The sequence below is a fragment of the Leptonychotes weddellii genome, chromosome 10 (genome assembly GCF_054177405.1).
Source record: "Leptonychotes weddellii isolate Sample4059 chromosome 10, ASM5417740v2, whole genome shotgun sequence".
Taxonomy (NCBI): Eukaryota; Metazoa; Chordata; class Mammalia; order Carnivora; family Phocidae; genus Leptonychotes; species Leptonychotes weddellii.
Window position 1 is genome coordinate 6,223,551 of NC_138378.1, and position 16,325 is coordinate 6,239,875.

The following is a 16,325-nucleotide window of genomic DNA, read 5'->3' on the forward strand; positions in this document are numbered from 1 at the left end:
AGACAAATGTCTGGACAACACCCTAGACCGACTGGGTCAGAATCCTTGGGAATAGAGCTTTTGGTTGTGGTTGGTTTTTAGTAATGCCCCCAAGTGATTGCACCCAAGGTTGAGACCCTCTCATTTACATAAATACATGGATGGTCGAGGATTGGAGGTTGGATACATGGAAATGACTAAGGGTTATTTGCCAAGTGCAGTGGAAAGTTAAGTATTGGTTAGTGTAGAAAGCCCAAGATCATATTTCTTTGTCAGGATTTCTTTTTAAGCTTCATGTATGAGCATCCCAGTGTTGAAGAATGAGTAGCAGTTGGTCCAGGTGCTAAGGCTGGTGGAGAGCGTCTCTGACTGAGACAAACACCTCTGGGAAGGTTTGAGAAGGAAAGAAACCAGGAAGGCCCCAGAGACAGGAGGAGATGAGGTCAGAGGGGCCAGACAGGGGCCAGATCAACCTGTGAGTTATGTTACAGCCTCTGGCTCTTACTCAAATGGCAAGGAGAAGCTACTGGAGTGTTTTAAATAGGAAAATCCAGTAGGTGTGCTCTAAAAAGATTACCTCGGTGGCAGTATGGAGAGCACGTTTGTTTGGTGGGGACGAGAATGGGGTCACCAAGACCAGTTAGGAGGCTACAGCATGCAGCAAGTGAGAGGTTTGATGACAGGTTTGATTAGGGAAGTGGTGATGTAGGCAAGAGCAGAGATAGACTTGGAATGCTTTCCCAAATGATTTTTTAGATCAAGATTTTCATTTTTTGAGCTATGCTCAAATTCCTCTAGCCCCCATGTAGGGCAAACAGGGGCTAGAGCAATAATTTTTATTTGACAGATGCATAACCAGAAACATTAAGGCTGGAGGCCACGTGGCCAGCTCAAGGTCATGGAGAGAATATAGCCAAGGAAAATGCAAGCAGACTAGCAAAAGTATATCAGGGAATCACCTTTCACCTGCCACCGACCAGCACTATAAACATCTCACTGTCACAGTATTTAATTCATTCTCCTTCATAACCTCAAGTAGATTTGATTTAAAGTCCTGCCCTAAGCAAAATATATGTCTCCCCTTTCTCCAAAGCCTTGTACTCCAGCTATTTGCTTTTTCCAAGGCAGCACTCTAGGGTTATTCTCCAAGTAGTTAGGAGGAAGTTGATTCTGTTGTTTTACTATTTTTGGTGAAAAATTTAAAAAAATTCTCGTTCCTTTTCTTAATTCCTTGTTTCACTTCTATATCGAGTACAGACATTTTCAAATGCGAATATTAGGGTAGTTGATCGAAGTGTTGTAAGGTGGTATCATAAATCAGATGTTATAAATTGGTTGCAAACAGGAGCCCAGGTCAAGCCATAGATGAATTTAATAACTGTGTGAGTTTGGGCAAGTCCATTAATGGTTTGGGGGCCTGACTTTCATCTGTCAAACAGAACCCCCTTCTTTGAAGATCAGATGAGATGATGCCTGTCAAGTTTTACAGCACCTTAGGTCATCATCCGTGTCTGCTGGAAGGTTAATTATCGTGATCATTAGCAGTGGTGGAAAATGAGAGAGAGAAGAGGTCTCCAGCATGCTTTTCATGCATCTTCCATGAATAGTTAGGCAAACAGTTTGGTCTAGAAAATGGTTCTCCGTGTGGAAGAATGCTTCAGTTTGAAGAAAACGCTTTGTTGAATCATGTTCTAGGGGACCATTGGTTTGGTAAAATGGAATGAGCCAAACTTTGGCATCGGGGAAGACTTCTTACTGTTTATGTCTCCCAGAAGTCCTGACTGTCTATTGATGGGAATCATGGGGATTTCCTCTGACAATAGAGACAATGTACAGTCTTGATTTGCTTAGCAAACGCTTGACATTTACTTGTTTGGAAAGTGGAATAAGGCATCAGGTCATTCTGTGCTGTAACAAACACAGGAAGAGACTCAGCGGGGATTAGAGCACTCGTAATTCTTTGTATCTCCAGCAGGAGATCTTATGATTTCAGTGATTTTGAGCCCCTTGGTAGAGCTGGACAAGATGTAATAATGCTTTTCCTTACACCCTTTTTTCTTTTCCTTTTCCTTCATTTTTTTGGTCTTGCCTCTTTATAATTCTGTATTCTTTTTTTTTCTTTTATCTGTTTTTTTCCCTTTCTCTGTGTGTCTTTCTTCCCTCATTAGATTTATGCCACTCACCTTCTTTCCTCCATTATTCAGAGTTGTCCTTACATTCAACAGCACTTGTTTTTTTTTTTTTTCTTTTTCTTTTTTTTGGTTCCCACACCGGGAGTCGAACCCCGGGCCGCCTGGGTGAAAACCAGGAATCCTAACCGCTAGACCATGTGGGAAGCACTTGTTTTTATTTAACCCAAGAATCATCAGCCTGTTGTTCAGAACTATAGAACAATAGTGAAGCTTACCTTTCTTTGTGAATGGTGGAAATTTACTGCAGATTTATTGCAGAAAATTTCCACTTTATTAAGCTGACAGATTTTGCTCGAAGGCATACTACCCTGTGAAATTCTAAATTTGATTTAAAGGTCAGAGGAAAAGCTGGCACCTACAATCTGCCTTTGAATTGTTTTTGTAACACTAAATAGAGTTTACAAGGAGAGGAAATTGCAATTGGTCAGCAAAAGGCATGCCAATCACAGCCTCTGTCAATAAACTCTGCCTTTAACGGAGCTAGAAGATGAAGGAAGCTACTAGATTAACATCATCTTGCAGAACGTGTGAAACGTCAGGTTCAATTAGGTGTGTTGAGCTGGATGAACCACTTTGCGGGAAGAGTTAGGCTATCTCTCTGAAAGCTGGGGAGAAAGAATCCTTAATCATGGTTATCAATGACCAGGGTCTTTTCATTTACATAAATAAAATAATGACTTTCTAAAAGGATATATATATATTTAAAATAAACTCCCTGTTTGTTTCTTCCTGAAGACATAATAGCTCCACTTGGTATTGGTGATAGGCATAGGAAACTCTCTATTTCCAAATGATTTTTCTTATTACAGCAAAAAAAATAAATAAAAATACTACTTTCCTAATTAAAATTGTTTTGTACATAATCAAGCTGTACATTTTAGCAGGAAGGATGTTTAACAGAAATTTCAAATTTACTGTATTAATCCTTTAAATTGTGCAAACTTTAACTTTCTGAGAAAAGATTCTTGGTAGTAGTGAGAGAGAGAGAGAGAGAGAGAGAGGGAGAGAGAGGGAGAAAGAGAGAAAACACACGAACTCCTAAAAGCTGTCAACATCAGACTTGTCAGAAATCGGGAATAAGACCAAAATATGAATGCAAAAATCTAACTCCATTCTGATGGTTGAAGAATGGCTGTTTTGCAGCTCTACATCTTTCTGATGAAGAGTGATTTTTCAAAGGTGGTTTGAGGTTGATAAATAGTAAGGTCACGGTGTGAACAATGCAGAGTACTGGCTAGTCAAACAAAATAGTAGTGTGTCACAGTTGGTTTTCACCTAATTCCAATCTGCTGCTTGAAGTCAGTGCTGGGCAAAAAAAAGTCAAAAAGTGAACTGTCCCTGGTGACATAGCTCAGAGGGGCAGCGCATCCGGGCTTTTCCGGGGCTGCCGGCGGCAGCAACCATAATGATAGCAAATACCTTCTCCTTGCTCTTTTTGGCTGATGCCCTCAGCTATCAATGGAAACTTCTGCAATCTTTAAGCAAAATTATTGATACCATCTGCAGTTTGTTGTTTTTGTAACATTTGTTTTACTGACTATAATAGTAGCACATGCTCATTGTTGAAAATTTGGGAAATTTGTAATAGCTTAAGGAAAAATGAGAACATCACCCATAATCTCACCACTGAGAGATAACATTATATAAATATTTTGGACTGTTTCTTCCAGTTTTTCATTCTGTGTGCTTATGTACACATGCATGTGCCTACGCTCAGGGTGTGCATCCATGTGAAATGTTATAAAATTGGCAGCATAGAACACATATAATTTTATATTCTTTTTAACTTTAACATTGTATTGTGAGCATTTTCCAAATCATTATGAGTTCTGGGGAAAATGGCGTATGATAGCCAGGTAATACTCCGTTAGAAGGAAGAAGCCATAATTTGTTCATTTGTTTTGGGTGGTAAGGTTGTCTCTAATTTTTCATTCAGAAATCGTTCTGTGGTGAATACCCTTATACCGAAGTCTGCGTATCTGACAATTTTTTTAGGGTCCTTTCCCGAAAGTGTAACGCCAGCTTCAAAGGAGAGGAACAGCCTTGAGGCTCTAGATATGGATTGCCAGAATGTAACAATGTCCACACTGTGGGGTAGATTTGGGGACCTGTTTTTTTTTTTTTCCCCTTTTTGATGTGGGTTATGCTGCATAGTCAGAAAGTGTTACCCCAGGGGGTAGCTGAGTAAGTGTCATCAGAGCGGCTTCCTCTGTGTTTCTCCCTCCTGTGAAGATTCCAGTCTCATCTTCTAAGTTTGCTGACAAAATACATGTGGATTCTTGTTATTTCTCAGAAATGAGATGAAGAAAACTCAGACTGACTCTAGAATTTTGTATATATATATATATATATACACACACATATATTGTGTATTTCTGTATATATATTTTATGTATATATTTGTGTGTATATATATATAAAACATATATTTTATGTAGGTAAACAATTAAAAGGGGCCAACAAATTTATGTCTTGACATTACATTCATGGAAAAAAAAAATCACTCCTGAAGATTTCTTTGTTGTTATTATTTTGAAGGGACAGATGCCCTAAATTAGAAGCTGAGGAGTGGGGTCCAAGAAGTCAAACTGGAATTTTCAAGCAGTTCACAAGTTTATTGAGATTATCTCTAAGCAATACATCACTACCTTTTTAAAGCCTGTATAGGAATAATTGATATTATAGACACGATAAATCATACCAACTACTCAAAATATATAGTGATTTGTATTATTTTACAACAGAACCCACAAAGTAGGTATTATTATTATCAGTGTTTTACATGTAAGTGAAACCAGGAGAATTTAAACAATCCACCCAAGAACTTACCCAGGTAGCAAAGAACAAATCTGGAATTAGAAACCATGTATATGTGACTCTCAAATCTGGCCTTTACTTCATGGTACTACTTCACAGTGCTAATCACTATGCTCCTTCATAGTATTACATCCCAGTGCTACTTCAAAGGACTACTTCATGGTGCTACTTCAGAAGCCTGCTTCAGGGTACTTCATCACAGTACTGTGTCGTTATACTCCTTCACAGTATTACTCCAGAGAAGTACTTCGTGGTATTACTCTGTGGTCATACTCTGCAGTATTTGCAGCAGTATTTCAGAGAAGTACTTCACCCTACCACTTTAGTGCACCCTAATTGGGGAGTTTACCTATGGTGATTACATTTTGTTAAAAGATAATTAAATAAAAAAAAAGGAAACCAGGACTTTCAGATATAAGATGAACAGGTTAGCAACTTTTTAACTCACTCAATGAGGAAACCAGGTGGACCTTCCCATTGGTACAGTGGAGAAGTCTTGAAAAGCACACATTCCCATGGAATAAAGTAACATTGAAATGAATGTGAGAATGGATGCAACACTGGCTTCTTCCACGATGGGAGGAAGTCAGCTGAACTTCTACTGGACAGGACAGAATGTATATGCAGATAGACAAGAATTATTCTGCTTCGAGGTAAAATAGCTCTGTAGAACAGATAACCCTCTAGGCTAGACAATGCAAGGGTCCCACTGAAGAACAAAAAGTTCCCCTATAGTGTGTAGTCTTAGAACACAATGCTACCAATTCTTGTTATGGAAGACAATAGCTCAGTCCTTCAAATTCCTCTATCTTAAATTATCTAAGTAATTGAAATGAAAAGGGATTCACACACATTATCTACATTTTATTTTCTTTGTGGAGGCTTGAACAAATCCACATTGCACAATGACTTTACCAGAATCATCTAAGAAGGAGATTAGGGGGGAAGTTTTATATTCATTCTCTGACTTTCACCCACAAATTTTCTTAGTTTATGAAGTCATAGGATAATTTTTCTAAATGCCAGCCTTGCAAATTCGAGCTGGGAATGAAATTCAAGGGGTGCCTGGGTGGCTCAGTCGTTTCGCATCTGCCTTCGGCTCAGGTCATGATCCCAGGGTCCTGGGATCGAGCCCCACATCGGGCTCCCTGCTCAGCGGGAAGCCTGCTTCTCCCTCTCCCTCTCCCACTCCCCCTGCTTGTGTTCCTGCTCTCGCTATCTCTCTCTCTGTCAAATAAATAAAATCTTAAAAAAAAAAAAAAGAAAAGAAATTCAAGCTGTGTTTTTTCTGCTTCTTATAGTCCATCATTGCTAGTAATAAAGAGCCTGCAAATTTGTCAGCCAAGTTCTGACAGTAAAATCTTTATTACTGGTGATGATGTAAGAGGCAAAAAAGAGCACAGCTTGAGTTTTAGATCTCAGGTTGAATATAGAAAACTGATGTGTAGAAAAAAAAATAAAACCTCTTACACAGAACAAATTTGATCATTAAGGCAAGATAAATGTAGACCCCAACAAGGCCAATTTTATAGCATGGAACCAACCATAACCATTGTTAATTGTTAATCAGAAGGTGAAGAAATTAATGTAGGGATTAAGTAGCCCAACAGAAAAAAGTGAAAAAAAAAAACCCAGAAAATTAATTTAAAGCAACAGCTAGCAATACAAGTCAGCTTCGGTGTATGGCTGCAGGGGAAAATTGATAAAGCAATTTCTCAGAAAATCTATAAAGTTCTAACAAAATTGCCTTGTGATAAGAATTGCAGAAGAAACAAACATTCAGCCTGTTGAGAGTTGGAGGATTGTTTAATTAAAATTAAACCAGATCCAAAGGGTAGGTTAATTACCGCAGGTCTTGATCAAGGAGCATTAATAAGAAAGCAAGAACTAAATTGGGAAACAAAACAAAACCATACAGTATAAAACAAACAATGAGCAAAAACACATTTTACCTGTAACCTCTCTAGCAAAGGGGATGTGAAGATTTGCTGTTACTCCAACATGTTAAACAGTAGCCTGAGATAGATCTGGGAACATCCCCATCCCCCACCCCCCATTGGCTAAGGGAAGCTTTCCAAACCCTATTGTACTAGGATGCTTTTTTTTTTTTTTTAATTGCTGCATCGCTCAGACAATACCTGGTGACAATACCTTTTTTTCCTTCATTCCCCATGGTTAGCTTTGCCAGAATGCTTTTCTGCTGCTTGCAACCAAAGCCTCTAAAATATATGACAATTATTGGAATAATTGTAGGATTTTAGTTCTGAATTTTCTGATCTCTCTGTATCTGAAAGTCCGCATGGGTGTGTGCAGCAAGGGCAAGGGTGGAAAAGTAAGAGGTAGAATGGAGGGATAATTATGGGAAGAGAGACGGGAGAATGAGTGGGAAGGAGGAAACAGTGTGTGCCCTTCAAAGTCAATGAGATACCACAGTTTGTTTTTCTATCACCAAAGAGTCTGAATTCTCCCCCTTTTGAAAAAAGTAGAGTCCACTGATCTTCTCTTTCATAATGTGGGGTGGTGAGTATGGATTTCAGTTATGTGCTCCAAAAGCCATACCAGGTTGACTTTCAGAAATACCTTTGTGGTGTTCGCCTTAACCTGATGTCAGGAATGCTCATGGCCCCCGGTGTAGGACCTTCACACTTGTAGGAGGCCTCTGCAAATATTTGTTGACATCGGTGAGGATAAGATGGATATAGAGATATCTGCAAGGACATGGCCCATGAAATCACTACCCTCGCAGGAAACTACCTTCAAGGTAATGTTTCTATTAATAGTATGAGTGTCAGACTCTTAATAGGGTCCCATCCCCACCTCCTGCTGTTCATGAGCTTGTGTGATCTCCTCCTCGTAAGTGTGGGGGGACCTTGCTTCTAACTAACAGAGTACAGCAAAGGGGATGGAAATGTTCATGATTAGGGTTATAGTGTCTGTCATGCTGGGGTCTCTCTCTCTTGCTAGCTTTGAAGAAGTGAGTGGTCATTTGGGGAGACGCCATGTGACAAGGAACTTGGGAAGCCTCGGGCACTGAAAGTGGCTTCCACCTGATGGGTGGCAAGAAACCGTGGCCTTCAGTCCTACCTTTGCAAGGAAATAAATTCTGACAACAAACTGAGTGAGTCTGGAGGCTGATCCTTCCCCTGGCGAGCCTCACATGGGACTATCCAGGTGATACCTGAATTACAGCCTTGAGACCCAAAGCAGAGGACCCACCTAAGCTGTGTATAGACTCTTAACCCACAGCAACCGTGAGAAAATAAATGTGTGTTGTTTTAAGCTGCTAGATTTCTGGTGATAGTGTTACTTAGCAATAGATAACTAAAACAGGACGCTTGTGTCATAGGTGAGAACCTGATTTCAGAACACCATTTGGACTGGTAGAACCCCACCTTTGCCCTTTAATGCGCGTGTCTTTGGACATATTAGGTAAACTGAGGCTCGGTTTTCTAGCTGGCATAAAGCTAGGTTTCTCAACCTTGGCACTTGACATTTGGAGCTGGGAGGCTGTCCTGTGCACTGTAGGAAGTTTAGCAGCATCCCTGGACTCTTCCCCTGAGATGCCAGTAGCTCTCTCTGCCAATGTGACAACTAAAAATGTCTCTAGACATTGCCACATGTCCCCTGGTGGGGGGCAAAATTGCCCCCATTTGAGAACCATTGGTATTAGGGTTAGTGGGGGATGATAATAGTAATAACATCTATTCCATGGGCTCGTTGGAAACTATTTTTTTCTTTTTCTTTTTTTATTATTTTTAAAAATTTTATTTATTTATTTGAGAGCGAGCGGGAGAAAGAGCAAGCAAAAGCAGGGGAAGGGGCAGAGGAAGAGGGAGAAGCAGACTCCCCTCTGAGCAGAAGGCAGACACTTAACCGACTGAGCCACCCAGGTGCCCCTTGTTGGAAACTTTAAATCAGATGGTTAGACAAAGAGCTGAAAACGTTAGAAATAAGGTCTTAAAGAATGGCATCTATCAATATTGTAATAAATCAGGGGTATTTTTATTCTCTTAGTTGCAGCCATGGGCTCAAGGTGGGTTTTGGCTGGCACCAAATCTTCCGAGAAGGGGTCAAGATCGATTAGCAGAAGGTCCTGAAAGAGAGAGAGGAGAAGGTGAGTTGAAGAGGGAAGAGCCCCAGGATGGAGGCCACATGCTTCGTGGAGCTTCTGGGTTCACTAGGGGTTGCTCGCATATACTTGGGAGTCAGGTCAGGACAGCAAAATTGCATGGACGTTGGCAGTCACGTTGGGGAGACTAGGGCTCCCTAGGGCTCCCGAGGCTGTGGATTGGGATTGCACAATCCTGCTGACATCTGGAGGGATGGGGACCCCAGGTGACACTTGGCTGCACTGTTGCTATCAGCATCATCATTACTATGAGCCTTTAGCGTGATTATGGGTGAAGACAGGTACTAGCTGGAAGCACTTTAAATCCAGACGCTTTAAACTTCTCCCCAGTTGAAAGCAGAAATGTTGCAGTTTTATTTAAAAGTAGTGAACGAGCACCTTGGGCCTCCTGGTAATTAGCTTAAACCCAGCATCACTGCCCAAAAATAATAAAAAGAGAATCTCCTGTCTCTTTATTCAGCTTGGTTATAGTGCTTGGGCACAGTTTAAACCAGCCTAACGGGATGGAAAGTTCCCTGAAGGAAGAAAACAGAGAAAGCAGAAAAATGCACTCTTACTAACGAGTTATAGGGTAGTTCAGAAAGTGTCTCTTGTACTGATTTTTTTCTTTCTCTTTCTCTTTTTCTTCTTTTCACCCCTTTTCCTAATTTTCATCCTTGCCCCCTTCACCTTGCGTTATATTTTGCCCTATAAATAAGGGTCCAAAATGCACCTAAGTCCACAACATTGGCAGCTGAAGATGAATGCATATGATAGGCGAGTTGCAGCCCTGGTTTTATAGCCGTGTTTCTCCTGGGGGAGATACGGTAGTAACAGCACAGTGCTGCACGGTGCCCCCGCGTGCGGACATCCTTCTAAATGCTGCGCGTGTGGTAACTCATCTGCCTGCCCAGCAGCTGCGTCACGTACGTCCTGGCCTCTGCTCATTTAGAGAGAATAATGAGATTTCCTGCAAACACCCATGTAGTGGCAAACTCTGGTCTAAGGACGCTACACCTATTAATTTAACATAACAATGCTTGGAATTTATAATTACCCCATTTTAAAGCTGAGGAAACTGAGTCACAGAGGAGTGAAGTGGCTTGCCAAGATTTCCCAGGTAGCCTGGTCGGGGCATTTCTGCTTGTTGCTACATTATTCCTCCCATCTGGCAGACCACTCCATGCAAACTTGGAGAGTCGTAGGTATTTCTAGAGCTAACTCAGCACAAAGCAAGTGTTATAAGTGTGTGTGTGTGTGTGTGTGTGGTGTGTGTGTGTGTTCCCAAGGAATGAAAGATGAATACCCAGGTAAGATTAAATGACTTTATTCTGGGGGTGCATCACCATCCCAAAGAGAATTGCTTATGTCATTTTTTGCATACCATTGGGGTAGCTGTTGAAGTTTGCGTATACCACCATGTACGTCACAAAGCAGGAGTTAAACGTTCCTGTTTAGCTATTGACAAAAGGGTGTGACTGCAGAAAGCAAGCTTCTACTTCAGCCCGTCTAATGAAGCCCAGAATGTGTGTCAAATCATTAGCATAAAGTCATCAGGCTCTGGCTTGTGCAAAATTTTGGCAGCTTGTGACACCCAAAGACAATTCTGTGGTATTTGTATTGTTAAATGTGATCTCCAGCAGCATCTGTAAAATGAGGCAATAAATAGCTCGTGTCTTTTGCTGGCGGCAGCAAGCGCCACTTTGCATGGGTAGTAAAATCACAAAAGTTGCACGTACATCAGAAAGCAGCCGTGGTGTCAGATGGAAGGGATTCATACCTGAATGAGCAATTAGCATCAAACCTATCTGAGGGGAGATGACATATGCACATCCACTTTCTTCTGAAGAAGCAGAATTTTCTTTCCATCTCTAACGATCTCTCTTAATCAGGGATTCTAAACCTTGTAGAGGACACCAAATCTTCTGAGATCTTCATGAAAAATGGGAACCCGTGCTCAGAAGAATCTTCCTAGGCATATGTGACTGAATGAGATTTTTGACCACCCTCCCCTCCTTTTGGCCTTTTATTATGATGATGATTATTCAAGCAGGTAGCTGTGTTTTGTTCTGCTGGTCCCCCATGGAAGGCTTCATTTCCAAAAGGCTAACTGTGTAGGAAGAGGGACAGAATTGGTGGGGAAGGGTCTTAGGGCTCGGCCAACTCAAGCTTGGGAGAACTACAGAGAGAAATTGTAGACTACAAGGAGACCGAACGTTGAAGGTGCTACGTACATGCATCATGGTGCCCTGCTGAGTGTGAGTTTCTTCGAGGGTCTCTTGTATCTTGCCCACAGGGCAGGTGGCTGGCTTGTCCATGGGAATGGACAGAGTGTGCACGTCCAAGTCCCCGAAGCTGCGTCAGAACTGTTGGAGCCAAGGGGGCGGGATGGGCGGAGTGTTCTGCCTTCTCGTGTGACTTTTGTAGCACACAGTGACATCTAATCTCAAGTCATTTGTCTTCCTGGGGACACTGAAGAGCCAGCCTCCCTCTATCCTTGGGGAGAAATTTGAAATTAAAGAAGGGAAGATAATTTCTGAACAAAGAGAGATTTTGAGCAGGGATGTGAGAGACTTCTTTTCTGGAGCTGTTGCTGTGCCGTCTGGGAAGGGACCTGCAGATCCTAGGAGGCTTTATTTGGTAATCGCCATATTCTGTTCATCCATTCTGTTTCTCTTCAGAGGGGAGAAGAAGATACAGTTTTGGCAGAAGGTGTGGAGTGCCATGAAGGTGGTTCCCTGGGTCTTCCTCAACAAAGAGGAAGACGTGGGTTTATGGGACGGTGCAGAGTCCTCTGCAAGAAACAAGGGCAGAAGAGAAGTTTTCCAGCAGGTGCTGCATACAACACACACACAGACACACCACACACACACACACACTCACAATACACACACATAACACACAAAACCAGAGAGAGACACAGAAGGGAGGACATTCCCAGGGAAGCTGGAACTCAGCATGATCTTCTGGACCACACCCGAGGGCTTTGGTGATGGCTCATTCATGTATACAAGCAACACCTCCAGGGTCCCCAGGCTTCCCAGCACGGTTTGCTCTAGATTCTGAACTATTGATAATTTGAGAATTCATCCTGCTACTTTGACCTCCACATGTACCGGTCCCTCTGCCTACAGGGCCTGTCCGCCGACCCCCAGGCGCACCCCGTTCTTGATCCAGCTAATTCCCACCATCTTTCAAAGCTCAGCTCAGGCAGCAGCCCTTCCCCCGGGAATCCCGTCCTATAAACCAGTGATTTCGATAAGCCTTGCCTGTGATCCTGCGCCCACGTGCTGACATCTTAGGCTGTGCTGTACTAATTAGTTTAATTGTTTCGTTCTCCTCTGAATGCCAAGTTTCTGGAGGGCAGGGGCCATATGTTACTCAACTTTGTTTTGCTTCATGTCCCTCACAATATATGCATATGTATGGTGAAGGGGCGGATGACAGAAGAAAACCCAGAGGTTGATGAATATAGGATGAACAGTTTGAATAAAGTAGAGATTCAGTAATAGCTGGCTCTTGAAAAGAATATCTTTTAGCAAAAATGCCTGATTATACTAACACAGATGGGGGGAAATAAAAATGGGGAGCAGGAGCTTGTGTTTGGCCCTAGCAACATCAGTTACTGAACGGCCAGTGGCTCCCAAGGGGCAGGGTGTGTAATGGCTGGGAGCTTGGGATCTAGAACCAATTAAGTGTTCAAACCCCAGCTCCGACACTTACTAGCTATGTGGCCATGAGCAAGTTAGTAAAACCCTCTGAATCTCCGTTTTCGTATCTGTAAGAGAAGAGTGGTAAGTACCTACTTCTTTTGGGCTTTGTGAAGAATCAACGGAAAGATTAGACGTACAGTGCTTAGTTGGGTGCCTGGAATATGGTTACTCATCAGCAGAGGTTCACAGTAAGTAGGCAAATGTAGGCTGCCATGGCCAAGGTGAGCTCAGGACTGAGTTCCATTTGAAGGGTGTTGTATTTACATGGAAATTTTCCCCTGGGCTGGGATTCTCGGACAATACTGGAATGTCAGTCCCTGATGGGAAAATGCCATCCTACGTTCTGCTGAATAAATTAGTTTTATGGTCTAAATTTTGAGTAAATGCATGCAATTTTCATTCGTTAGCATTCATAACATTGTCCATAGCTCTAACATTTCATAAACATCAAAGCACTTAATGTCTACACTTGATGATTATATATATATAATCATATATCATATATATATAAATATATATACACATAAATACATTTATTTTACATATACATAAATAAAGTTTTGGTAGTAATCACTACTACTAAAACATGCATTTGTTTTCAGCAGGAGTCATCGACATTGTTTAAAAAGAAGCATGCTAAGGGCGCCTGGGTGGCTCAGTTGGTTAAGCGACTGCCTTCGGCTCAGGTCACGATCCTGGAGTCCCTGGATCGAGTCCCGCATCGGGCTCCCTGCTCGGCAGGGGGTCTGCTTCTCCCTCTGACCCTCCCCTCTCTCATGTGCTCTCTCTCATTCTCTCTCTCTCAAATAAATGAATAAAATCTTTAAAAAAAAAAATAAAAAGAAGCATGCTAAGAACATCTCATGTTTTTTCGTTTCTGGATTTTATGACCGAAGTCAGGTTTCTGAATCCTTATTTATTTGTACTTTGCATGCCATAGGAGGTCCAGAACATGCTTGTAATTTACTTTGCTAGCTGGAAGTGAGTGTAAAATACCTGGATTATGGTAATGGTGGCATGATCATAGTATCACACTAGTAGGGCATTAATCTGGGAGCAATTGTCTGAGAGATTTGAAAAACACTAGTCAGCCCCATTGTTTTCGGTGTTGCCTGAGCTAGATCCAGTCAACTCCATTAGTAGGTTTGGAAGATCAGGTATGCCTGATAGAGTCTAAAAATGGGGACATAAAAATGACTTAGAGCTGGATAGAATTAAAAGCTGGGCAAAGAGGTGGTCAGAATTCCTAAATTCTTAGCTTGGCCTTGACCTCAAAAGCTACATGACTTTTGGGCCACAGTTTCTTCACTATGTACAATGGTCATGGCAGATTAGGAGGTAGGGTGTTCCATACTTGGGGTCCCTGAATTTATCAAGAGGTCAGTGAACTCCATGTAATTATTTGTACATAGATGCATCTTTCTGGGGTGAGGGTGTGCTGTTTTCATCAGATTCTCAAAAGGGTTCATGAATACAGCATAATCCTAGTCACTCCTCTGTCTAATCCTTCCCTCCCAGATCCAAGATTCTGTGATTCTCTTGAAGGTGCAACTAAGCTAAATAGTATAACAGTATAAAGATATATAAAATATGTAAGATTTTTTGGGTGTGAGGAAAATACTTTACCTCCAAGACTTTCTTATTTTTTTAATCTTCCCTCAAATAGGAAAATAGCTGAATGTCCTATTCAAAGCTCACTTGATCTAGAACAGTGTATCTCAAGGCGTGTTTTAAAAAATATTTATTTATTTATTTTAGAGAGAGAGAAAGAGAGAGAGAGCGTGGAGGGGCAGAGGAAGAGGGAGAAGGAGAGAAGCAGACTCCCCGCTGAGTGCAGAGCCTGATGTGGGGCTCAATCCCATGACCCATGAGATCATGACCTGAGCAGAAATCAAGAATCAGTAGCTTAACTGACTGAGCCATCGAGGTGCCCCTCAAAGTGTATTTTTAACAATCATAGTGATATTTTAATAATTCTACTTCAGAACATCAATTCTATGTTCAAATACAGTTTTGGGGAAATCCCATACTGTAGCTTTCTTAGAGATTCACAGGGCATGTTGGCATATAGGAAGCTCTAAGCAATTCTGCACTTAAGAAACTGTTTGGATTTTTTAAACACAATGTTTTCTAAATTACCTGACCATATGGTGCGCCTGGGTGGCTCAGTCGTTAAACATCTGCCTTCGGCTCAGGTCATGATCTCAGGATCCTGGGATCGAGCCCCGCATTGGGCTTCCTGCTCCGTGGGAAGCCTGCTTCTCCCTCTCCCACTCCTCCTGCTTGTGTTTCCTCTCTCGCTGTCTTTCTGTGTCAAATAAATAAAAAAAAATTTAAAAATCTAAAAAAAATAATTAAATTACCTGACCATAGAGCTCCTTAAGCACCTGTTCACATCGTAAAGGATAATTCTTCTGGGGAATGCATTATTAGAAATGCTGACTGAAGCCATCTCAGCTTTAATTCTTTGGGGCACATTGGTGGCCTTCACTGGGCTTTTTGAGGTCTAATAATGCTTACTTAATGAAGCACATACATTTTTGGTATCATTTCATGATGTTTTAGGAAGATTTAAATAAATTTAAGTAAAAATAACTCTTTTTTATGTAGAGAAGGGAAGCATAATTAGAAAGAGTTGGTATTATGCTACATAAAGCTACCAAAGAAAAGCAAGGGTGAGGAAGAGTGTGAGGAGAGTTGTAGACATCTTTGAGCAGTTCATTCATTCATTTATTCATTCATGAATGATTATTGAAAACCACCTAAGTGATGGGGATCATGAGAATACCTGATAATCTTACAGAGACTGGGAGACAATGCCTGATCTTCATGAAGTCAAAATAGAATGATACTGGGGGCACGTAATGGATAATTTCCATATAGAGTGATGCTTGCTATGGTTGAGGTGGGTACTCTTGCTCTAAAACCACAGAAAAAAGAGCCAATTGTTTTTGCAGATCTGAAGAAATTTCCAAGAAGGACCTAATGTTTGAATTGGCTTTAATATTCACAGTTGAATAAATTAAGTCTGTGCTCTCACTAGGGGGCTAAAATGAGTATAGGAGAAACAAAGCAAGACAGTATGCTGATTAATGAAGTGAGAATTGGACCTGAAGTTTAGATTTTGGCTAATGGCACTCTGGTTGCAAATATAAGAAACTCCAACTCATATCAGCTTAAACAGTGAAGAAATGGATTGTTAAACTCATTTCTTGCCGTTTCTCCATTTAGCCATCTTCCATTCTGAATTTATGCTCATATTGTCAGTAAGAAGGCTGCACTAACTTCAGGCATTACATCTAGACAAACAGCATCTAGGAGAGGGGAGCCATTTCCCCCCTACAGATTCCTTCTTCAGAGCAAGAAAACCCTACTGAGAAGCCTCTTAAGAGATGCCACTTCATGTCTTATTGGCCAGACATAAGTCACATGCGAATTTCTAAGCCAATCCCTGGTGAGGAACTCTTACACCCATCAAGTCCAACTGGAAGGCTGAGTGTTATCATCTTCCCCCAG

At 41.4% G+C, this 16,325-nt stretch overlaps 1 non-coding gene across 1 annotated transcript; it reads right to left on the reverse strand.

The window, feature by feature from the left end:
• Positions 1–2,241: 2,241 nt before the first annotated feature.
• Positions 2,242–2,314, reverse strand: TRNAE-UUC (transfer RNA glutamic acid (anticodon UUC)). Its single transcript has one exon. It is a non-coding gene; the product is annotated as a tRNA-Glu (tRNA).
• Positions 2,315–16,325: the final 14,011 nt, after the last annotated feature.